This window comes from Canis lupus, chromosome 38 (assembly GCF_048164855.1).
Source record: "Canis lupus baileyi chromosome 38, mCanLup2.hap1, whole genome shotgun sequence".
NCBI lineage: Eukaryota > Metazoa > Chordata > Mammalia > Carnivora > Canidae > Canis > Canis lupus.
The window spans coordinates 18,008,596-18,032,669 of NC_132875.1; the positions used below are offsets into that span (position 1 = coordinate 18,008,596).

Genomic DNA, 24,074 nt, shown 5'->3' on the forward strand with positions numbered 1-24,074 from the left:
AATACAATGTCACCTATCTTTGGGGAAGAAAGAAGTCTATCAACCAGATTCCTTCACTAGTTTTCACCCAGAAATTCCCAGCTGAACTATTAAGATTATATTCCCGAGAAAGGCTGAAACTAAATTAGGTTAGGTATTAAGTATTTTGGACCTGTTGTTTCTTGGGGTTTGTTTTGTTTTTTAACACTGCTAAGATCAGTAAATTATGAGATCTTCTACTTGAAAAGGCCCATATGGGAGGTCCTCTATACTGGGTCCAACCTGTGGATCTTAGCCACCTGGGAACCTTATTAAATTCTCCTTCCAAAGAAACTTTTCTCAAAAGAGCGTGATTGTGAGCCCTCAAGGATTAGCTATTGTATTTGTATCCTAAGACTGCTGTAACAAATGACCACAAATTTGAAAGAACAGAATTTTATTTTCTCACAGTTCTGGAAAACCAGAAAATCTGCCAGGGTCATGTTCCTACTAGAAGCACTATAAAGGAGAATTGTTTTTCTTCCTCTTCCACCTTCTGGTGGCTCCAGGTGTCTTCTTGGCTTCTTTGACTTATGACCATATCACTTCACTCTCTGCCCATATCTTCACATTGCTGTCTACTCTGTCTCTGATGATGAGATTTAGTCCACACCTGGATAATCCAGGACACGCTCATCTCAAGGTCATTTTTAAAATGTATTTATTTATTCACAAATAAAGAGACACAAAGAGGCAGAGACATAGGCAGAGGGAGAAACAGGCTCCCTGTGGAGAGCCTGATGTGGGCCTGGATCCCAGGACCCCCAGATCCTGACCACTGACACTCAACCGCTGAGCCACCCAGGGGTCCCTTATCTCAAGGTCCTTAACTAAATTGTATCCGCAAAGAGTGAGTTTTCCAAATAAGGTCACATTCACAAGTTCTAGGGATTTGACCTAGATATTTTGGGGGAAAGACCATTTTTTGCCTATCACAATGACAATACTTAAAACAGCCTGGAGAAAGCCTGATATTTCATTAAAGTCTCAGGTATTTTGTTAAAATTCTGTGAATTTTGTGTTATCTCATTTTCTGTTTTTGTTTTACAATATTATTACTTCAATCATCCTATACTATGTCAGTCACTGGTCAGGTACAGGATACAGACAAGGTCCTACTTATAATAGATAAAACTCTATCTTTTCTCCAATTTTTTGAACATGGTATAAAATTCATGGTCCATAAAGATCTATAATATTTTTACTTTACATCACTCTTAAATACTCCCCTTCTGAGGGGCACCTGAGTGGCTCAGCCATTCAAGCATCTGCCTTCAGCTCAGGTCATGATCCCAGGAGCCGGGAATCCAGCCCCGAGTTGGACTCCTGATACTCGTTCCTCTCCCTCTATACTCATGCTCTCTCTCATTCTTTCTCTTTCTCTCTCTCAAATAAATAAATAAATCCTTTAAAAAAAAAAAAAAAAGCCCAATCTGAAAAGGTAAAAACAAATTTCTGTGTGCCCATGCATTTTAGACCAAACTTATGTCTGCTTCCCAAATACACTGCAGTTATAATTAAAATCACATTAATTTAAAAACCATTACTGAAGGGGCACCTGGGTGATTCAACTGATTGGTTTCAGCTCAGATCAATCTATGATCTCATGGATTGTGGTATCAACCCCCAACCTGCATTGTGCTCCCTGCTTAGCGGGGAGTCTGCTTGTGATTCTCTCCCTCACCCCTTCCCCCAAATTAAATTAATAAATCTTTCAAGAAACCATTACTGAAATTTATTAGAAGCCTTTTAGCATTATAGTTTCTCATTCTACAAGTACAAAAATGACAATGTATTATCATTTCCCAGGAAGGCTTAAGAAGGACTGTTTGCTTTTCCAAACAACCACCAATTTTCCAATGCTCTCATATCAGCTGGGTGTTCTATAATTCAATTCAATTCTAACACAAACTATCTGGAGTTAGTACAGACCCCACAGGTTAAGGGCTCAGTCCTGTAAGACTCCCTCCACTTCAGACACCAGCTACAAATAGGGTGTCCAGACTATCTGTACTTCTTCCTGGCCAACTACAAATTGTGGTGTTATCATGGCCTTCCCTCATTGCTAGAAAAACTCACTTAACTCAGGAAACTACTAAATAATTACAGCACTGTTACAAAGGATACAACTCAGATATAGGCAAATAGAAGAGATGTATGGGGCGAGGTTGGGACAAGGTTTGGGGCAGAGCTTCCATACTCTCTTCAGGTGTACCACTAGCCCCGTGCAAATCAATGTGTTTACCACTCAGAAGATCCCCCAAAACCCTGTCATTCAAGAGTTTTCATTAAAGTGTCCTTGTTGGCAGGATTGATTAAATCATTTGCCATTGGTGCTTGAAGTCAATTGCCAGTGCCTTCCCCTCCCCTGATGAGTGGAGGGTAGGGGATGGGGGGAGAACTGAAAGTTCCTTAAGCATAGCCAGCTCCTCCCTGAAACTAAGGGCCACCAAGAATCACTTCATTAACATAAATGGGGGTAGAGGGACAGAGACTTGTTATGAATAACAAAAGACTCTCCAATCCCTAAGAAAATTCCAAAGGTTGTGGGGAGGAGGAGCCAAAGATAGTGGTACCTGGCTGGCTCAGTTGGTGGAGCCTGCAGGTCTTGATCTCAGGGTTGGGAGTTTTAAGGTCCACACTAGGTGTAGAGATTACTTAAAAATTAAACCTAAAAACAAAACAAAACAAAAACCATTTAAAAAAATTTTAATTCAAATATATATATTATACCATAAGAACTTATCTGGTCTCTTTATAGAAACCAAGGGATAAAAAAAATGGAGGTGTCAGATATTATTTGAAGTTCTTCTACTCTGAAGGTATATAGTTCAGGTTCCTAATTCAAGAATGAAATGAATAAAAAGTACCTTTGTTGGGTAGAATATCCATCAGAATAGTAAGAATGAAAAGGATTATTTAAGGATTTATTCAGAACTTCTAAGTGTCCGACTGAAAGATATTTAAATTCTCTAAGCCCAGTGAACAGGGGAAGGAAAATCTGATACTGAGTATTACACACTCGTATGGAAGAATTGGGAGCAGGATATTCCTGAACTAAATATGTCCTGGATGTATTTTTGAAGGAAATGAAAGGTACATCATAGAACTTCTGTTTAAAAATGTGGTAAGTTTACCACCTCAGTTTGCTGAAGAATTAGCATTCAGTATGTTTTAATGAAAATTATTTCTCTAAAAAGCTTATTTTTTGCCAAGCACTATTTCCTTCCTTCTATATCATTTCTATATCCATAAAATGTGTGTTCTTAAGTCTCTGGGTCAGAAGACTTGGAATAAGAACAGAAAATACGTTTTCTTTTGAAGTGTGAGCAAATTACTCTTTTAAAGATCCGGTGGTTGTTAAAGATCTCGGGTGGTCAGTCTGTAAGCCTTGCACTAGATGAATTTATAACTAACTCAGAGTGCCATCTGGTGTTCAACAAATAGCATTTTGTGATAGATGTTTCCTAACCTTTGCATTCTGAAGTTTTGTGTTTTCTCTCCCAACAGAGAAGTCAATGTTGCCTTGCCCATTCTTATTTTCTTTTTGTCTAGGGAAGGCTAAACTTGTATTTTTATTCTTATTTTTCTTATAAATTGAAAGAGAATGAATGAGGGAACTATGCTTTCAACTTTACTAGTGAATATAATCATATTTGAGACTAAAAATTTACCTAATGGATGGAAAGTTTTAACTATTGATACAGATGAATAAAAAATGGGTCTTGCAAAATTTCATAGAGGCATATAGCGAGTAGGTAAATTCATGTTCATAATTTAGTAACATTATTTGGTTCAGACTACAGACTTAGAAATTTCAGGGGTGTTTAAAAAAAAAAGCTGTAGTGGTAGTTGTGTCCCACCTAATATCTAAGTCTTTATGATATAATGATTGATAATACAAAAGCATGAGGGAAAATACAATAGGATTGCATCTAATCAAATTCTCTTAAACCTAATCAAATCCCCCTTTCATCTTAGAGGCCTTTTTCTGATCAATTTACCTAAAATAATACTTTTATTCTGCTTTATTTTTCTCCAAGACATTTATCACCAACTGATTTTGTACATAGGTATATATATATTTATTGTCTCCTTCTCTGTGGAAATGAAAGAAGCAAAGGGCAGAAAATGTTTTGTTCGGGCACTTGGGCGGCTCAGTGGTTAAGCATCTGCCTTTGGCTCAGGGCATGATCCCAGAGTCCTGGGATCAAGTCCTGCGTCAGGCTCCCCTCAGGGATTCTGCTTATGCCTGTGTTTCTACCTCTCTCCTGTGTCTCTCATGAATAAATAAATAAATTTAAAAAAAAAAGAAAATTTGCTTTGTTCAATGCTATATCCTACAAAAATTTACTTAGGAAACTGTAGAGGGACCCCTGGGTGGCTCAGCAGTTGAGCGTCTGCCTTTGGCCCAGGGCGTCATCCTGGAGTCCTGGGATGGAGTCCCACATCAGACTCCCTTCAGGGAGTCTGTTTCTCCCACTGCCTGTGTCTCTACCTCTTCTCTTTTTGTGTCTCTCACGAAAAAATAAAATAAAATAAATAATAAAATAAAATAAAATAAAATAAAATAAAATAAAATAAAATAAAATACTGTAGAGGTTTCAGAGCTCCTGGCTGGTTCAGCCTGAAAAGTATGCAACTCTTGATCCCGAGGTCATGAGTTTGAGCTCCGTGATGGATACAGAGACTACAAAAAAAAAAAAAAAAAAAAAAAAGAAAAGCTTAAAAAGAAACTGTAGAGTTTTACTATAGTTGCAGAATGAACAAAAAATGTGTACATTTTAAAACTAATAAATGCCATAAAACATAGTATAAATATATTTAATTGGAAATGTAATAACATTTGGTTAGAACAGTAGACTGATAATTTTCAGAGGAAAAAATACTATGATGATCTTATTACTCATACCGAAGTAGCTAACTTAAAATTTAGTGGTTTTAACAATATAAATATGGGAAAGAAGAGGACAATCATTTAGGAAGACATCTAATCAAACTCCTTTCAATCCATTCTAGCTCTTTTATTATATAATGAAGCAGCTTATCAGAGAGGTCTTTTCTGATATTATTTGAAATAGCTAACACATCCTGTACGCCCTATAGCTCTTACTGCTTTATTTTCCTTCAGAGCATTTATCATCTTCTGACATTTTATGTGTTTGTATTTATTATTTGTGTTCCCTCAAAGAATATCAGCTCCATGAAGGCAGGGGCCTCAATTATTTGGATCACACCAGATTCCCAGGTTTTAGAACTGGGTCTAGCATGCTGTATATATTCAATAAATAATTAATAAATGCATGAATTATTTCATTATATTTGAGTACAGAATATATTTTAATTTAGCAGTCATTAAAACAAATTCATAGCAGTCTTTTGAAAAATAATATAATTTTTATTATAATACCTCATATAGTATAATTATCTCATTACAATTAACCTAATATTTCTACTCTAATTTACAAGTCATAGAAAAGAAGGTATTTGACTCTACCATTTTAGAAAAGAAAATACTTTTATCATTTGCTTATTTATTTATTTACTTATTTATTTTTTAAAGATTTTATTTATTCATGAGAGACACAGAGAGAGAGAGAGAGGCAGAGAGACAGGCAGAGGGAGAAGCAGGCTCCATGCAGGGAGCCCGACGTGGGACTCGAACCTGGGTCTCCAGGATCAGGCCCTGGGCCGAAGGCAGTGCTAAACCACTGAGCCACCCGAGCTGCCCTCATTTGCTCCTTTAAAATAGATCCTCTAGTAATTCCTATTTCAGAATGTGCAAAGTGTTTTATTTTTTAAACTTTTAAAAAAGATTTTATTTATTCATGAGAGAAACAGAGAGAGAGGCAGAGACACAGGCAGAGGGAGAAGCAGGCTCCACGCAGGGAGCCCGATGTGGGACTCAATCCCGGGTCTCCAGGATCACGCCCTGGGCTGAAGGCAGCGCTAAACCTGACACACCCAGGGATCCCATGCAAAGTGTTTTAGCCATTAGTATTTTGTCTGATCTCTTTTTGAATTGCAAAAAAATAATGTTAAGAATACACATTGTTGCGATATATACATATATCAAATTACTACATTGTACAACTTAAAACAGTTATATGTCAATTATATCTCAAATAGATGTACACACACTGCTTATTACATTTCACCATTCTTATCATTTAGTGTCGGAATTAAAATGTGGTGTTTTAGAGATTATGATTTTGTTATGAACCTAAAGTTATCTATACTCAAGTGGAAAGGTATTAAGCATATGTGAGGTGGGTGCCAGAAGTAAGGAACTGCATAATCAAGCTAAAAATCTGCTATTATGAATAAAACTTCAAGATGCAAATTCTTTAGTGATATAGCAAAAACATTTCATTGTGATGTTCTCCTTTCCTTTTATAATTCTTGTCATCATGTATATTTTATGCCTTTGTACTTACTTGCCTTAATACAAATTCATTTTAGTATGGACTCTTCATGTATTTCATTGCATTTTCTATGTTTCCCCGAGCCATTTTTTTCCCCCAAATAATTTAATTTTTAAAAAGTAACCCTGAGATGCCAGGCTGGCTCAGTCAGAAAAGCATGTGACTCTTAATCTTGGGTCATGAGTCTGAGCCCCAAATTGGGTGTAGAGATTACTAAAAACTGAATAAACTTTAAAAGTAACCCCAGGGGCACCTGGGTGGCTCAGTGGTTGAGCATCTGCCTTTGACTCAGGACCCCTGGGGTCCTGGGATGGAGTCCTGTATCGTCGGGCTCCCTCTGAGGAGCCTGCTTCTCCCTCTGCCTATGTCTCTGCCTCTCTCTCTATGTCTCTCATGAATAAATAAATACATAAATCTTTAAAAATAAAATAAAATAAAAGTAACCCCAGAAATAGAATAAAATGAAAATACTATTTTAAAAAAAAAGAGTATAATTATACTGAAAAACAGTCTGTGCTCAGAAAATAATTTCCCACTGTAAAAATAAATGAAAACTATCCAAATGAGAACAAAGAGGTATTTTTAAAAAATTGTTTTAAGAGATTTTTTATTTATTTGAGAGAGAGAGTGAGAGAGAGAGAGAGAGAGAGGGAGGGAGAAAGATCATGAATAGGGGGGAAGGGCAGAGGGAGAAACAGACTCCCCGGTGAGTAGGGAGCCTGATGCAGGACTTGATCCCATGTCCTAGGATCATGACCTAAACTGACCTGATGCCCAACCGACTGAACCACCCAGCCACCCTCAAACAGGGGCTATTTATTAACAGTTTGCTATAGTAAGGAAGTCAGCACTTACCACTGTAGCAGAAACTCAGAGGCAAATGGGAGTGGAAGACCTTTGTCATGGGGAAAAAAAAGAAAAGAAACATCAGGTGTGCTCTGATGGGAGGCTGTTGCCATGGGGAAGCTGGAGGCAGGCTAAATGGAAGCAGGACATCTTATGTGATGGGGTTGGGGAGCATATTTGGCTTTCTCTGGTTAATCCGAAATCATACGTGGGGGCAAAAATAGGGAAGCTGGCAGTCATTAACCAAATCCCCATTGTTTTGAGCTGTTTGTTTGCTAAATTGTAGTTTGGCTTTCTGGATTTGGTGCAGCAGAAGGCGTGGAATCAGAGTTCTGTTGTCATATACAGTCTGGCCATTGTCCACTTGTCTGTTCAGTCTCTCATCACTAAATGATGAGAGCTAAACTCTTCTTCTGGCACTCAATACATTTTATGTGCCTATCATATGCCAGCACCACAGTGATTAACACAGAAATGGTATTAGCATTCATGAAATCTAGGAGAACACGTAAGAGAGCAACCTAGATTGAATTTGAGGATTAGGGAAGGTATACCAGAGGAAGTAAATTCCAACTCAAGGTTTTAACAAGAATAGGAATTAGCTAGATGAGGTGGATGTGGGAGGAGGATGAGGAAGAAAGGGGAAGAGGTTTCTAAGTGGTAGGGAAGAAGACAAAAGATATTACATACTTCCTATTAAAATACTTCTGGGGGATCCCTGGGTGGCGCAGCGGTTTGGCACCTGCCTTTGGCCCAGGGCGCGGTCCTGGAGACCCGGGATCGAATCCCACATCGGGCTCCCGGTGCATGGAGCCTGCTTCTCCCTCTGCCTGTGTCTCTGCGCCTCTCTCTCTCTGTGACTATCATAAATAAATACAAATTTTTAAAAAAAATTAAAATACTTCTGATATAATTTGATTTGGAATTTAGCTACGTTCTTTATTTTAATGTGCTGGTTAATAAACAAGCCAGAGTAGTTTCTCTGTTTCTATATTGCAAACTCTGCATTGAAGGAGCAATCAAACCAACAAATCCTCTTTTGTCATGTGCCTTGTTCTAACCCCCCATCCTTAATTTTCTTTGCTTGGCAAAGGCTATAAGGCTATTCATTAGATATTCTTGCTGTTGTGAAAGTTTTGATTGAATTGGCTTTGCTGCTTCTTCCTGTTGGAAATGCAGTATTTCTTTTTTTTTAATTCATTAAAAAAATTCATTCACCAGTAACCAACCAAATAGAGATCAGACCATCTTCTTTCACCCTTATTTCCATCAGATCTCTGATATTTCTTAGAGAATCTTGAAACAATAATCAGTAGAGGTACAATTTGTGCTAGGAGACACATATTGTGTGCATTTCATAGCTTAAGTCAATTCTGAAAAAAGTTGTGATGGTTTATTTTATGTGTCACCTTGGGCTAGAGCATGAGATGCCCAGATATTCATTCAAACATCATTCTGAGTGTTTCTGTGAGGGTGTTTCTGGATGAGAGCAACAATTATATTGGTAGGGATGCCTGGGTAGCTCAGCTGGCTAAGCATCTGCCTTCAGCTCAGGTCATGATCCCAGGGTCCTGGGATTGAGGCCCACATTGGACTCTCTGCACAGTAGCAAGCCTGCTTCTTCCTTTCGCTCTACTTGCTGCTCCACCTGCTTATTCTCTCTCTCTTTCTCTCAATGTCTGTCAAATAAATAAATAAATAAATAAAGTCTTTTAAAAATTTTATATTGGTAGATTGAGTAAAGCAGATTGCCCTCCATAATGTGGGTGGGCCTCATCCAATTAGTTGAAGGCCTGAATAGAGCAAAAGGCTGACTGTAAGAGAATTCCCCTGCTTGATGGCTTTCATACTGGAACACTGGATCTTCCTGCATGACAGCATTTGATCTGGGACATCAGCTGTATATATTTTGGACTTGTCAGCCTCCATAATCCCATCAGCAGATTCCTTATAAGATAACATATATTTCCTATTTCTTTGGAGAATGCTAATACAATATCCAACTGTTTTTATCAAAGATAAGAACATTGTTCAACTTTTCACTAGCTCTTTGTTCAAAATTACTCATGTCTTTATGGTTCCTCCAAAATAAAGGTTTACATTCAAGAGCATTCAATTACTTTTCTCTAGAAAATTTCTGAACATTGCCAATCACCAATTATAGAAATCAATGAATCAACTCAGAATCCATTTTACAGCATTCAGTCCTTTCATTTTAAATTTTTAAAAATATTTATGTATTATTTTAAAGAGAGAGAGAGCATGAGCAGGAGGGACAGAGGGAGAGACAATCTGAAGCAGACTCCATGCTGAACACAGAGCCCAATGCAGGGCTCAATCCCAGGACCCTGAGATCTCAATCTGAGCCAAAGCCAAGAGTCAGACACTTAACCAACTGTGCCACCCAGGCACCCCATTCTTTCATTTTTTAAAAATTTTATTTATTTATTTATTTATTTATTTATTTATTTATTCATTCATTCATTCATGAGAGACACACAGAGAGAGGCAGAGACATAAGCAGAGGGAGAAGCAGGCTCCCCAAAGGGAGCCCTATGTGGGACTCCTATCCCAGGATCACTACCTGAGCTGAAGGCAGATGAGCCACCCAGATGCCCCAGCCTTTCATTTTAAAAGATGAGAACAGTATGGCTTGGAGAAGTTGTCTGACCTCCTAAATATCACACTATCTGGAAGCACAAAGCAGATTAAAACATCCATGTTCTAATTTCCAGTACAATTTCAAGTGAAACACTTTTCTTTCCTTTGAAATATATTTTTTTTCCTTTCTGGGAATCATCATAAGAGAATATTGATAGATTTATGGAAGGCAGAAGTTTTCTAAAGAAAGGGCAGAGTCAGGGCACCTGGCTGGCTCTGTTGGTTGAGTGTCTGACTCATGGTTTCAGCTCAGGTCATGATCTCCTTTATTATTATTATTATTAGGGCTTCTTACGTATGTATTTATTTATTTATTAAAAACTTTTTGATTGATTGATTGATTCATGAGAGACACAGAGAGAGAGGCAGAGACACAGGCAGAGGGAGAAGCAGGCTCCATGCAGGGAGCCCCATATGGGCTCGATCCCCGGTCTCTAGGATCACACCCTGGGCTGAAGGCGGCGCTAAACCCCTGAGCCACCTGGGCTGCCCAGGTGAATCTCCTGATTGTAGGATGGAGCCTCACAGCCTCTGAGCTCAGTGGGGAGTCTGTTTGAGATTCTCTCTCTCTGCCTCCCTCTCTGCCCCTCCCTGCTCCTTTCTCTCTCTCTCTCTCAAATGAATAATTTTTTTAAACTCTTTTTTAAAAGAGTTAATAGAGAGTGAATAATATCGAGAGGACATATGTGAGCAAATGGGAACTCATACAGATTTTTAGATTCACAAGAAGAAAGATATTGCTAACTTTTAAGGGACCAAGTTGCTATGAATGGTCATGGTGATAGTAGAAGTAGGATTATAAACGCCTGACAAAGGGATTAATTGTGAAGTTGTGATGTAGCAGGCCCAATTAACATGGTCAACTGTGGCGAAAGGAAGGAAAAATGAAAAAAAGATAAAGGAGAAAGTCCCAAGGATCATTGAGAATTTCTCAGCAGTGCTGTAGGTCTGACTCAGAATGAAGGCAACTGGAGCCTAAAAAAGATACCATTTTCTTCCTTTCTCTCCATTAAAGGAAAATGAAGTCAATATACTTCACACTTTGCCAGGTACCAAGGAGGTCATCAAAAAGCACTTTGAAAAAGGGAAAGAATTCATATTTATTAATTTGTCAGATACTGCATTTGAATAATTCATATATAAAAACTCATTTAGCAAACAACAGCTTACTTGGGAACTACTTTAGATATTTTTTCATTTAACTTCCTTAGCAACCCTATGAAGCAGGTGCATTCTTACCTCCATTTTACATATGAAAAATCCAGAGCAAAAGATTAAGTAACTTGTCTAAAGTGATACAGTTGATAGATGGGGCTTTTAATCCAAGTAGTCTGATTCCAAAACCCAGGCTCTCGATAACCACGCTACACTGCCTAGCACCACAAAATACTTCTATCTGTAATTAGTGATGAAAATAGAAAGGCAAAATAAAATAAAATAAAATAAAATAAAATTAGAGGTAAATAACACAAACAAGGCTACACCTATAGTGATAGAATGGGGATTTGACCACGACTCTAATTCCAACTTTTCACTGTGCAATGAAGGCTAAACATAGAATGAAGACTTGTACTGTTTGCTGTAAAGCATGTATCTAAGAGGGCATCTGAGGAGGGCAGTCAGAACAATAACAGTGAGGGAAGTCAGTTCAGCCCTCTACCCATTCACAGACAAAGAGAAAAGCTCTTTTTTTTTTTTTTTAGAAATTTTTTAAAAATTTTATTTATTTATTCATAAGAGACACACAGAGAGAGAGGCAGAGACATAGATAGACAGAGAAGCAGGCTCCATACAGGGAGCCTGATAAGGGACTCGATCCCAGGACTCCAGGATCACGTCCTGAGCCAAAGGCAGGCACTTAACCACTGAGCCACCCAGATGTCTCTCTCTTTTTTTCTTTCTTTCTTTTTTTTTTTAAAGATTATTTATTTGAGAGAGAGCGGTAGAGCATGTGCACATGAGCAGGGGGAAGGAGCAGAGGAAGAGGGAGAAGCAGACTCCCCGCTGAGCTGCGAGCCCAATGTGGGGCTCAGTCTCAGGACCCTAAGAACATGACCTGAGTCAATGGCAGAAGCTTAACCAACTGAGCCACCCAGGCACCCTGGGAAAAGCTGCCTTTGGTATCCAAGACCTGGACTGACACCAGCAGCTGGGCCGGTATGTTCTTCTGTCCAATATAAATAATTTGACAGAGCATCAACATTAAATGCATCTGACTGTGATGAGTTAAGACAGAATAAGACCACTCAGTAATCACATTTGAACACATACACCATATGACCACTATAAGTGACTGCTGCTCTTTTGCAATTACAGCTTTAACTTCACTTCCTTCTTCCCACCTTCAAGATAAGGCAAACTACAGACCTGCAGTCAAATCTGGGCCTTGGCTGTTCTTTTACATACTTATACTAAGAATGGTTTTAACATTGTTAAAAGGTTTTTTTTTTTTTTTTTTTTTTTAAAGGAAAACAAAGAAGAATATGTGAGAGAAACCATATGTAGACTGCAAAGCCTAAAATATTTTCCATCTGGCCATTTACAGAAAAAGTTTGTCCATCTCTATTCTAGAGAAAATTAGGATACCCAATCATAAAATTATCTTTGCTTCTTGATAGGCTCCAATACAGGGCAAAGCTCCACATCCTTAAATGCTTCCCCAAATTACCTAACACGAACTCCAAATCCTAAAATAAGTCCTATTTAACACCCTGTTACAGAGAAACTGCACAGATAAAAATAATGTAGGATCTTTCTTATAGCAAACAGTCAAGATGTCCAACTTTGACTAATAAATATGTCAAGAACAATGGACAGCAAACCCAGAGTCAGCCAAATCCCATCTATCACCTGCTTTCCTATGACAGTAAGAATAGTTTTTGCAAATTAAAGGGTTGTTTCAAAACAAACAAATGAAGAAGAATATGTGACAGAGACCATATGTGGACCATAAACCCTAAGATATTTACTATTCAGTCCTTTACAGAAAAATTTGCCCAGTCCTAGTCAAGAATTGTGAAGGGTCATACACTTTTTAAAGATTTTATTTAAAAAAATAAAATAAAGATTTTATTTATTTGACAGAGAGAACAAGCAGGGGAAGCAGCAGGCAGAGGGAGAGGGACAAGCAGACTCCCTGCTCGATCCCCACTCTGAGAATATGACCTGAGCTGAAGGCAGATGCTTAACCGACTGAGACACCCAGGCACCCAGAAGAGTCATATTTTATTGTACTTGCAAACTGATGAGTTAATTTGTAAGTTTCACGGAAAATGACAACATTATACATGAAATTTATGGATCAGAGATGAAGGGCTATATTACTGAAAGCAGTAGCCAGAATATCAGCATATTCGCACTGGTTTCCTGAGCCTCAGTTCCCAAATGGAGATGTGGAGGGCCAATGACACCAGCATGCATCTTCCGTGGGTGGCTTTACAGGAGAAGAACCCACGGCTAAGGTCCGGCACTCTGCGAGCAAGCAGCAAACATTATAGCATGATACAATTAAACTGGTTCCCCTCACCTACTGCAACGTGAGCAGTAGTCATGTTGCAGTTACCTTGACATATTTAGTCGCCTATATGACTTTCTACTGCAACTGTTCAGGATCAAGAGATGGATAGATAAACCTTATAGTCTGCCATACTTAGGAGAAACACCCAGGGCTGCTCAGGACCCATAGTGGACTGCCTCTTCCTATACTGTGCTCCTGGTAGTCTCTGTTTGAAGGTCACGATGGAGGTCAAATTTCCACCAAGATTCAGCTGAGACTTTCACTGCCGCAGTTTGGCACTCTTGCCTCTCTAGTTTGGACATCCAAAATCTCTTATGTCTCCTACTGATTAAGGCTCTCATGCCTGGAGCGGGTAGGTAAGCTTATGCTTAATTGAATTCTGTTGAAGTCCTTCACATTGGGGTTTCTTTTCTTTTTGTTTCATTTTGTTTCTTTCCTTAGGAATAAAGACTCCTGGAATCCTTCTGTTATCTGACAGATTGGTGTTGCTCCTTAGTGAAACTGTTTGCTAGTCTTCTAACATTTTCTCCTGTGGTCTGTTTGTCTAGTTGTCTATTAGGGGACAAATCTATAGAAAAGGACAGGCAAAGATCTGTCTATTCTTGAGCCAGTCTCAAGGGCAGAGAAGTTCAGGTCCTTAAACCAATTTTGCCATGAGTCTCCGTTTTTTAAATTATATATGAAGACTTCTTTCTTAGTCTTGTCTTTGTGCCCCTGCTTTGTTTAATTTCATCTGCTTGGAAGCAGAAGGTTTGTTGAACCTGTGTTTAGTGAAAGTTAGCGTTTGGCCAACTTCCAGAGATATGAGGTTGCACGAGTACCATCTTTAGGGAACACTGCAGTTCTCACAGGGTCTTCTCAATTGAAAATTGCCACTTCCGTGCCAAAACACTGCTTCCTTAATGTTTTCACACTATAACAATAAACTCGTATGCTTCTCTAACTGGCACAACTGTACCAGAAAAATTTGGAATTATACTAGCCACTTTAGCTACTTTTGACAAGAACAAGATTGTTCATTTAGGAGGTGCTTTGGAAAAAAAAGAAAAGGAAGAAAACCTGATGAGGAAATTGTCTTGTTTGTGTACCAAAAAAAAAAAAAAAAAAAAAAAAGAATATTTTATTTAAGGTTGGAAACACCACCCTCCTTCATATCCATACTTGGAAGATTAATAAAGTCTGGCTTTTTAAAAAATATTTTATTTATTTATTCATGAGAGACACACACAGAGAGAGAGGGAGAGACACAAGCAGAGGGAGAAGGAGTCTCACTGTGCAGAGCCTGATGTGGGACTGGATCTCAGGACCCCCGGAGCATGACTTGAACCAAAGGCAGACACTCAACCATTGAGCCATCCAGGTGCCCAAGGCTGGCTTTTCAACTGTATGGCTAAATAAAACTGTCAAGGGCCCAAGTTATCCTTAAATTAACTATAATAAACTTCTTTTGTGTGTGTACATGTTAAAATGGGTATTTCTGTATCAAATTCTCTCCTCCCTCTTTGCATAGAAAATATAAATTGGCTTATATTTTACAGTAGCAACTTAATATTTGTCTGAAGCTGGCTCCTTAACATTTTGTTCTGTTTTCCTGTCTCTTGGAAAATGTAAAGATTAACTGATGGATCAAACAAATAAACAAACAGAAACATTTAGTTATAATGTGCTCATTCTAGAAATAGCTAGTCCAGATAAAGTAAAACATCTAAAAGAAAAAAGTTGTCAAATTCTTAGTGCTTATTTTGTGAACCCTGAAAAGCATATTTACTGAATAGCCCTTGTTACATAGTTACAATATAAAATGACAAAGCTTTAGTTAGTTTCAAAATAAGAGCTTTTGATATAATTCAGAGTTTTTACATTTAATTACTGTATAAAAATAATGTCAGGGCAGCCCCGGTGGCTTAGCTGTTTAGCGCCGCCGTCAGCCTGGGGTGTGATCCTGGAGACCTGGGATCGAGTTCCACGTCGGGCTCCCTGGATGGAGCCTGCTTCTCCCTCTGCCTATGTCTTTGCCTCTAACTCTCTGTGTCTCTCATGAATAAATAAATAAAATCTTAAAACAATAATAATGTCAACACAATATTTTATACAGGAAGATGGTTAAATTTTTTATGATTTAAACTTCCTAAATTTCTTATGTTGGTTTTATAAGTTAAATAAATTATCATTATTTCTATAGCATGACTAAAATTACATATATAGTTGTGTACATATATGTAAATATATAAAATAAATGAATATATATATTTAAATAAAATATATATTACCTGGAAGCCCCGGTGGCTTAGCAGTTTAGCACCGTCTTCGGCCCAGGGTGCGATCCTGGGGACCCGGGATCGAGTCCCGCGTCAGGCTCCCTGCGTGGAGCCTGCTTCTCCCTCTGCCTGTCTCTCTCTCTCTCTCTCTCTCTCTCTCTCTGTCTCTCATGAATAAATAAAATCTTTAAAAAAATATATATGTATATATATATATATCCTAAATGAAATGACAATAACCGATACCTTTTTAAAGGTAAAATTTTATGAAATTTTTATAATACTACAAATAATAAGGATTTAATGTGTTAGCTAAAATTGTAAATTCCAGATCCTTAACTAATTTTAAGAATTTAGACAAATTGTTAACTAATCTTTTGATGCCTGGGCAATTTCTAAGTAAAAATTAGATTTAAAAAATTGGCTACTAAACATAATCTTTTATTCTTATTTCTTAGAATGGCAATAGATTAACAAAATACACAAATGTTTCTGGGTTATATTACATATGTCTCTGTGCTTATTTTTACTACCTTAAAATTGTGATATAAAATGCACACTTATGGAGAAAAAAATAGCTAAGCCATTATTGATTTTCTTTTTGGTCTTCTGAAAAACATCAGAAGACCAAAAAAAGATGGTTACTTTCCTGAAACTAATGTAGCCTTGTGCATCAACTGTACTCAAATTTAGGAAAAATTTTTATAATTTATATAATCATATAAAGATTATTTCTATGTATGTACTGTATGTGTATATGTGTGCACAAGCTGGGGGTAAGATCAGAAGCAGAGAGAGAATCTTAAGCAGGCTCCATGCTCAGTACAAAGCCCAATGTAGGGCTCAATCATTGGGCTTAATCTCATGATCCTGAGATCATGACCTGAGCCAAAATCAAGAGTTGGATGCTTAACCAACTGAGCCATTCATGCACCCCATCCCCATATAATCATATAAAAGTTTTTAAAATGCCATAAATCCTTGTGCATTTTTTTAAGTGCCTGTTGTTTTCTCTCTCAGGTTACTATGGACTTAATTTAGAACTACAAAATTATTAGAAGACTGGCTTTAAAAATAAAAAGAAGATGGTTACTCTGGTTAAGAATGATAATATGATTGGTTGACTACACTGGATGACAATAATTACACAGAAATACAAGAACGTATGGCAAACAATAGATAATTTTCTGTTTACTAAAAGAGGTATTATTAGGGGCACCTGGGTGGCTCACTCAGTTAAGCTGCCAATTCTTGATTTTGGCTCAGGTTATCATCTTAGGGTCCTGGGATAAAGCCCTGCATTGCATCGGGGCTCTGCAGGGAGTCTGCTTCAGGATTCTCTCTCCCTCTACCCCTCCCTCCATTTGCTCAAACTCTTGCTCTCTCTAAAAAATAAATAAATCTTTTAAAAAAGAGGTATTACTGCTTATCAAGATGTTAAATTTAATATTATGTATACATCTTGATCTCTGTCAGGGTAGTGTTCTCATGTGGTAAAGATGGAAACTCAAGGTCTCTTGAGGTCTGAACTTCAAAACTTGCACGGCACCACTTCTGTCACAATCTACTGGTCAGACAACCTAGGGGAGAAGAGGTTCTGCTGGAATAAGCTGGTGCAGATGCAAGTGAAAGTGTTGAAGATGTAGGCCACTGCTTTGATGCCAGAGAAATGCCCAAGCCGTACTGTATTGGTGATGTGCATCCAAATGACCTCAAACCTGAAAGTGGTAGCAAGGACCCTTCCAAAGATGCCACATACAAATGTTGCTGGTCACACTGGATTTTGCTCATCACAGGTGTCTTAGGCTTCCTGTATTGTTACTACACATCTGAAAGTGAATCCTCCTGGGACTGTGTGGATTTGGAAAGCATATCCATTGGGAGGGCAAGCTAGAGATTTGTTTGGAGTCCTAGGGAGGCCCTCTTCTCAAATCCTGCCTCCCCTCGGACACCAGATGGTTGGCCAGACATCCACCCCAGAATTGAGACCTTCATCTCCTACAGCCTTACTCCCAAAGCACCTGCTCATTGTTCTGTGCCCCTGCCAGTGGCCCTTCTCTCTCTCTCTTCTGGCTTCCACCAGCCCCTCTGTTTCCTAATTTTGTTTTACAATTACAATCAGTATGTCCTAGTGAAATAAAAAGCCGGTAAAAATGCCGGCTTTCCAATACTTTAAATATACATTAGACATTTTCAACAGGGCAACACAGTCTGGTTTTGAAGCTTTTCTTTTTCCATTTTTCTTTGAAGTAAATATCTATATATATCTTAGAATATATATACATATACATATTACTATACACAATAACATACATATTTTAAGGCTACTGTTAAAAATTTCAAATATTGGGGCACCTGGGTGGCTCAGTCAGTTAAGGGTCCAACTCTTGATTTTGGCTCAGGTCATGGTCTCAGGGTCGTTGGATCGAGCCTCACATCAGGCTGTCCCTCTTCCTCTGCTCCTCCCCTCTTTAGCTCTCTCTTAAATAAATAAATAAAATCTTTTAAAAATCCTTCAAATATGTTAATTATTTGTATATTTATATATTCATTTGTGCCTAAATACACACATACATAAAGATATATTTATTTATTTGTTATTATTTTTTAAGATTTTATTTATTTATTTGAGAGAGAATGAGAGAGACAGAGATAGGAGAGAGAGCATGAGAGGAGAGGAGAGAGAGAAGCAGGCTCCCTGCTGAGCAGTGAGCCCGATTTGGGGCTCAATCTCAGGACCTCAGGATCACAACCTGAGCTGAAGGCAGACACTTAACTGACTAAACCACCCAGGCACCCCTAAAGGTATATTTATAAATCTTATATTGATAAGTTATGTGAATAATGTACAAAAAGAGTAAAGTTAGAATATAAATTTGAATATAATCTGTTAGAATATAATCTGTAAGAAGATTCAGTTAATCTGTGCTCAAATTACAAGATGTTCCTTTTTATCACCAAAATATTGTTAATTCTTAGTGCTTTATCATCTATTCTTAAACCATTCTGCAAAGACTCCTCTTTACTTTTGAAAAAATTCAGCTCCTAACACCATAGTTGTCTATTGGTGTGTTTTTACAATGTTGCCTATAGATATTTCCTGTCTTTAATTACTTAGAAAATTCTTGGATACCTGGGTGGCTCAGTCCATTAAGTGTCTGCCTTCCACTCAGGTCATGATCCCAGGGTCCTGGGATCTAGTACAGCAATGGGTTCCCTGCTCAGAGGGAGTCAGCTTCTCCCTCTTCCTCTCCTTCTCCCGCTCCTGCCCCTGTTTGTGCTCTCTCTCTCTCTCTCTCAAATAAGTAAATCAAAACTTAAAAAAAAGGTACATTAAAAAAATACTTAGAGAATTCTTGTTTGCTTTAATAACTATTTTTAATTTTTCTTTTTCTCAATTTAGGCCCCAGATTCAGAATAATGCCTAAACTCTTATCAAGGCTCCCCAAATGGCCATTAGGAAACAAAAAGAATTGCTCCTTTACACATGAAAGGACAATAAACATAATTAGGTTTTTCCAGAATTCTTCAAGTTTTAAAAAATTATTATGAGAAATTATTGTTTGTAAAGGTTAGGGAAAAGGGATCCCTGGGTGGCGCAGCAGTTTAGCGCCTGCCTTTGGCCCAGGGCGCGATCCTGGAGACACGGGATCGAATCCCACGTCGGGCTCCTGGTGCATGGAGCCTGCTTCTCCCTCTGCCTGTGTCTCTGCCTCTCTCTCTGTGTGTGACTATCATAAAAAAAAAAAAAAAAAGGGAAAGATTGACAATGCAAAATGAGGTTCATCTACTTAGGTTAATTATATATAAACAAAATGTGTTAACAAAAATATTTTTCTGGGGCGCCTGGGTAGCTCAGTTGGTTGTGTCCAGGTCATGATCCCAGGGTCCTGGGATGGAGCCCCACATCAATCTCCCTGCTCAGCAGGCAGCCTGCTTCTCCCTCTCCTGCTTCTCTTGCCTGTGCTATCTTTCTGGTAAATAAATAAATAAAATCTTTAAAAAAATAAAAATATTTTTCTATGATTGTATACTTTTCAAGTAGAAAGAAGTCTCTCAGAATATTTGTACCCAGGATCCTAGATTCAAAATTTCTTTCTCTTTTTGTTCATGAAAAGTCTGAATAAGCACTAAAAGTACAGACTCTTTGGAAATTTATTACTTATTTCAGTCTTTTATTAGGTGCAGTTGCCAAAGTGTACCTGTCCTAAGAGCTGTAACAAACCACAGCAAAACATGGGAAAGCTTCCGTTACCTGCTCTAGGGTCTCCACTAAACCAAACTGTTCCCTAATCTACTCAGACTGCTTCATTGACAAAAATCACCCATCACTTCTCAGGCAGTTGCCTAATCTCCAATAAAATACTCTCATTTCCCTGACACAGTGCTACCCATGACTATAACAATAAATCCAGTGATGTCTTTCCTTTACCAAAAGAAGGAAAATCTAATCATTGCTTATCTCAGTTAGGAAATGAACCATAACACACACCCCTGAAACTCTCCTGGATGTGTCTGATTTAATTCTGTTTGTTGATGGTTCCTGAATAAAAATAATTAAAAACTGTCAAGAGGGCTATGCTATCAAATATTCAAATTTACCCTTAAAATATAAGGCTCTCCCAGAGTTAAATTAGTTCAGATACCTAATTTCTGTTACCTAAATCTACCAGCTGATAAAAGGTATACATACATGCATATATGTATAACAGAAATTTGTATATATGTATATGCATATATATAGTGTTTTCTGTATTTCAAAAATGATAAGCTTAAATAATATGTGCTCTTCATCATAAAATCCTAATCTTCAAGCATTAATGTGTATGTGTATGTGTGTGTGTGTGTGTGTATAAGGTGTGATAATATGTAAATTATCCCATGACCTTGGAATCTTTTGAAAACAGAATCCCTAAACCTCTACAGTAACCTCTAAAATGGACAAATTAAAAAAAACACCTAAAAAGGTGTTTGGTTTTATTTAAGGAAAAGGGAATTTTAAAGGTGGATTATCAGAATGCCTCATGATATTAAACAAAATAGCAGAGATAAATTGATGATGATATGGAACCAACATTAGTGGGGTAATTACACAGGTATCGCTGAGAATATTTCCAGTGTGCATCTTATCAGCCCAAGACATAATCCAGCAAGACTGTAAACATGGGAAATGGTACAGAAGCCAAAGCCTTGATGCCCCTCTGAACACTGCCAAATTCCTTTAGTAATAAGCTATGAATATGTTCAGGTTGCATGTTTATTCTCAGGATTGAGCAGAAGTGTTTCATGGCTCCGCATCCTTATCTTCCACAAACTTTAGGGAAAAAATAGAATTAATGGAATCCTAAATTCAAAATTAGCAAAGCTCTCAGAAAATTTTGAACTTTCATGGCTTATTACTCTTGCCATTGGACTTGGTGGCAATAAGAGTGATACTCTGAAGCCCATAGATTACCTGTTCGTGAGTTAACAATTAGCCCCCATCCTTTGCATTTGTAACATTTACTTCTAATCCTAGATTCTACCCATTACAAACTAAGATGGATAAATACTGTAAGTGATTTATGGTACCTCCAAAATTATCATTAAAAAGTTCAAGCTGCATTTCCAAAATACCTATTTAAACATGCCCTTCTTAGTTTAAAACCTGGAGATTTACTCATCTGGAAAAGGTATCAGAATATAACTGTACTTGGACATTAATGGAAAGGATCTTATCAGGCAGGTATAGTTAACAGTGGGCATAGTGGCAAAACTCTAAGGTAATGATCTCTCATCCATGGTTTTCAACCAAAAAGATATACCATTAGGGAGCCTGAGTGGCTCAGTTGGTTAAGTGTCTGCCTTTGGCTCAGGTCATGATCCTGGGGTCCTGGGATCGAGCCCATGTCCGGCTCCCTGCTCAACAGGGAGCCTGCTTCTCCCTCTCCCTCTGTCCCTCCTTCCTGCTGTGCTTTCTCTCTCAAATAAACAAAATCTTTAAAAAAGATAAAAAGATGTACCACTTTCTCCTGATTGCTAGACATTTACTCTATCAGGAGAGTTCAAACTAAGAATTGTTATGAATTCTTCAGGCACTGATGACTGGCAACGTGGTCAGCTTTCACCCAAGACAAAGAAGACTGATCTTCCAATTTTTTTCTAGTTAAGTTTCTAGATTTTCAGCTCTAGTACTAATCTCACCTTTTATTGTGTTTTGGCACCAACATTACTGAATTAATACTAAGGTAAGGTAATTGCATAAGATTTAAATAAAAAATAAATGATCTACACATTTCTTTGTTATAACAAAGCAACAAATTACTAATGTCATATCTCATTACACTGAGTTTAAGAATCACTACCTTCAAATCACTACCTTCAAATTTATCCTAAGAGACTATCTGGTCATTGTAATAGACTGAATATTTTGTGGTCACCCTACCTCCCCTTCATATGTTGAAATCCTGACCCCAACATGATGGTATTCGGAACAAGGCCTCTAGAAGGTGATAGAACCTTATAAAAAAAAGGACTCCAGAGAGCTCCCTTTTTCTTCCATTATGTGAGTATGCAATATGAAGACAGGTCTATGAACCAGAAAGCAGCCTCTTACCAGACAACGAATCTGCTGGCATCCTGACCTTGGATTTCCTTGCCTCTGCAACTACGAGAAAGAAGTTTCTGTTATTTATAAGCCCCCCACCCCTCAGTCTATGGTATTCTCTTATAGCAGCCTGATTGGACTAAAACAATCATTGTTTGTGTGTGAAATGAAATTAAGTATCACGTGAGGGAACTATTATTGACTCTCTCATCCATCAAATCTTGAGTTTGCTGAACTCATCTATCCATTTATTAATTTAACATTTCCTAGGAGCCAATAATGTGCCTAACAACATGGTAGACACTAGGATATGACAACACTGGTCTACTGCCTTTTAGTTTTGCAGAAAGAGGCTGGCAAGTAAATAAGGGCTGTCAAGTGGTACTGGGTGCTCTGACAGAATTATGAATAGACAGTGTGGGAGATTAGAGAGTAGTAACTTCTTTATAGTATTTGTTTATGCAGTGAGATCCAGGAAAATACCACAGAGATAGGATCACTTGCAGAATAGACACAATTTTTCAGATTCATTTGCAAAATGGTTATAGATAGTGTAAGAAGTGAACCACACCCTTCTATATTCCTCTATAGTGCACATAATAAAAATGGATCCCTTTGAAAGCATGTCAAGATTTTGGTTATGACAATAAAGAAGTTGCCTTCTCCCTCCCCCCCCCTTCTGCTCTAGTAAAGGGAATAAAAAAAAAAAAAAATACAGGCCCCGTATGTTTAGTGTTTAAGGTTTTAAGGTGTAAAGGGCTCTATATGTTGAATTTATTTCATTGATTCCAGCATGGCCATTTGAGTGCCAATAAAAAAAAAAAAAATCAAGTAATTCGAAAGTGTTCAAATTCTGACAGGTTGGAGTCTGTTTTCTAAGTTTTTCCTTAGGCTCTCTGAACAGAGCCATTTAAACATACCGCTTTGAGGCTGGCAGGGAGAATGGGCCAGGTCGGAAAAAAGTCATCATCTAAGGAAATGAAGTGGAAGATCCAACATTTATGTTATTTTGATGATTTGCTAGACGCTTCCTTTCATCTTACTCGCGTGCTAACCCCTTTTCTCCAGTAGCCAATTAATGCTGTGACAACGTTATCTTGGCCAAGGTCAAACAGCAGGTAAGAGATACAGGTGACTGGGGCTGGTCTCCCGGGGGCTCGGTCTTCCCCACTCTGCGAAGGGACACCCTGAGGCCCAACCAACGCTCCCCCCAGCATCCTCACCCTGCTAAAGGGGCTCGTCTGATCACTGAGACCTGGAGGCCACTTAATGGGTCTCACTTGGTCGGTAAGGTGACCCTAGGGCTCTGCAAGTCCGCGAAGCTCCATCGCTTCCAAGGAAGCGAGCCGAGAGCCCAGGTGCGTCGGCGGCCGCCCAGCGCGCGCCCAGGCACAGCAGCCGCACGCGGCTTCCTTGCAGGTGCGCGCGCACCTGTCGCGAGGCGGGGGGAGGGGCGCGTTCGTGCGCGTGCGCGTGCGCGTGCGCGTGCGCGGGCAGCCTTCGCCGTACGTGCGCCGTACGTGGGCGCGGTGTCCCCGCGCTCGGAGTTTCGGGCCGGGATTCGGCCCGGTGCCGAGTGGGAGTCTGGGAGGGAGGGGCGTGTGCCTGGCGGTGGCGGCTCCCCCTGGCGGCGGCCGTGCGGCGCTGGCGGCGCTGGCGGCGCGCAGTCAGGCGTTCTCCGCGGGCAGCCGGCGGCGGGGCCTTGCCTTCCAGCGCGGGGTCCTCGGCGGCCTGGGTGTCTGCTGCCCCAGCCGCTGTCGTAG

General features: G+C 38.8%; 1 long non-coding RNA gene across 5 annotated transcripts; it reads right to left on the minus strand.

Moving 5' to 3' along the window:
• Nucleotides 1–331: 331 nt before the first annotated feature.
• Nucleotides 332–23,744, minus strand: LOC140626970 (uncharacterized). Of its 5 annotated transcripts, XR_012025927.1 has the most exons (7): nucleotides 23,535–23,744; nucleotides 23,232–23,281; nucleotides 22,321–22,371; nucleotides 18,081–18,206; nucleotides 7,299–7,338; nucleotides 2,595–2,689; nucleotides 332–631 (listed from the first exon to the last, which is right to left on the minus strand). It is a non-coding gene; the product is annotated as an uncharacterized lncRNA (long non-coding RNA). The 5 variants fall into 5 exon arrangements; XR_012025928.1 differs by lacking the exon at nucleotides 7,299–7,338 and having other exon boundaries at nucleotides 333–631; XR_012025930.1 differs by lacking the exons at nucleotides 332–631; nucleotides 2,595–2,689 and adding an exon at nucleotides 2,718–4,708.
• Nucleotides 23,745–24,074: the final 330 nt, after the last annotated feature.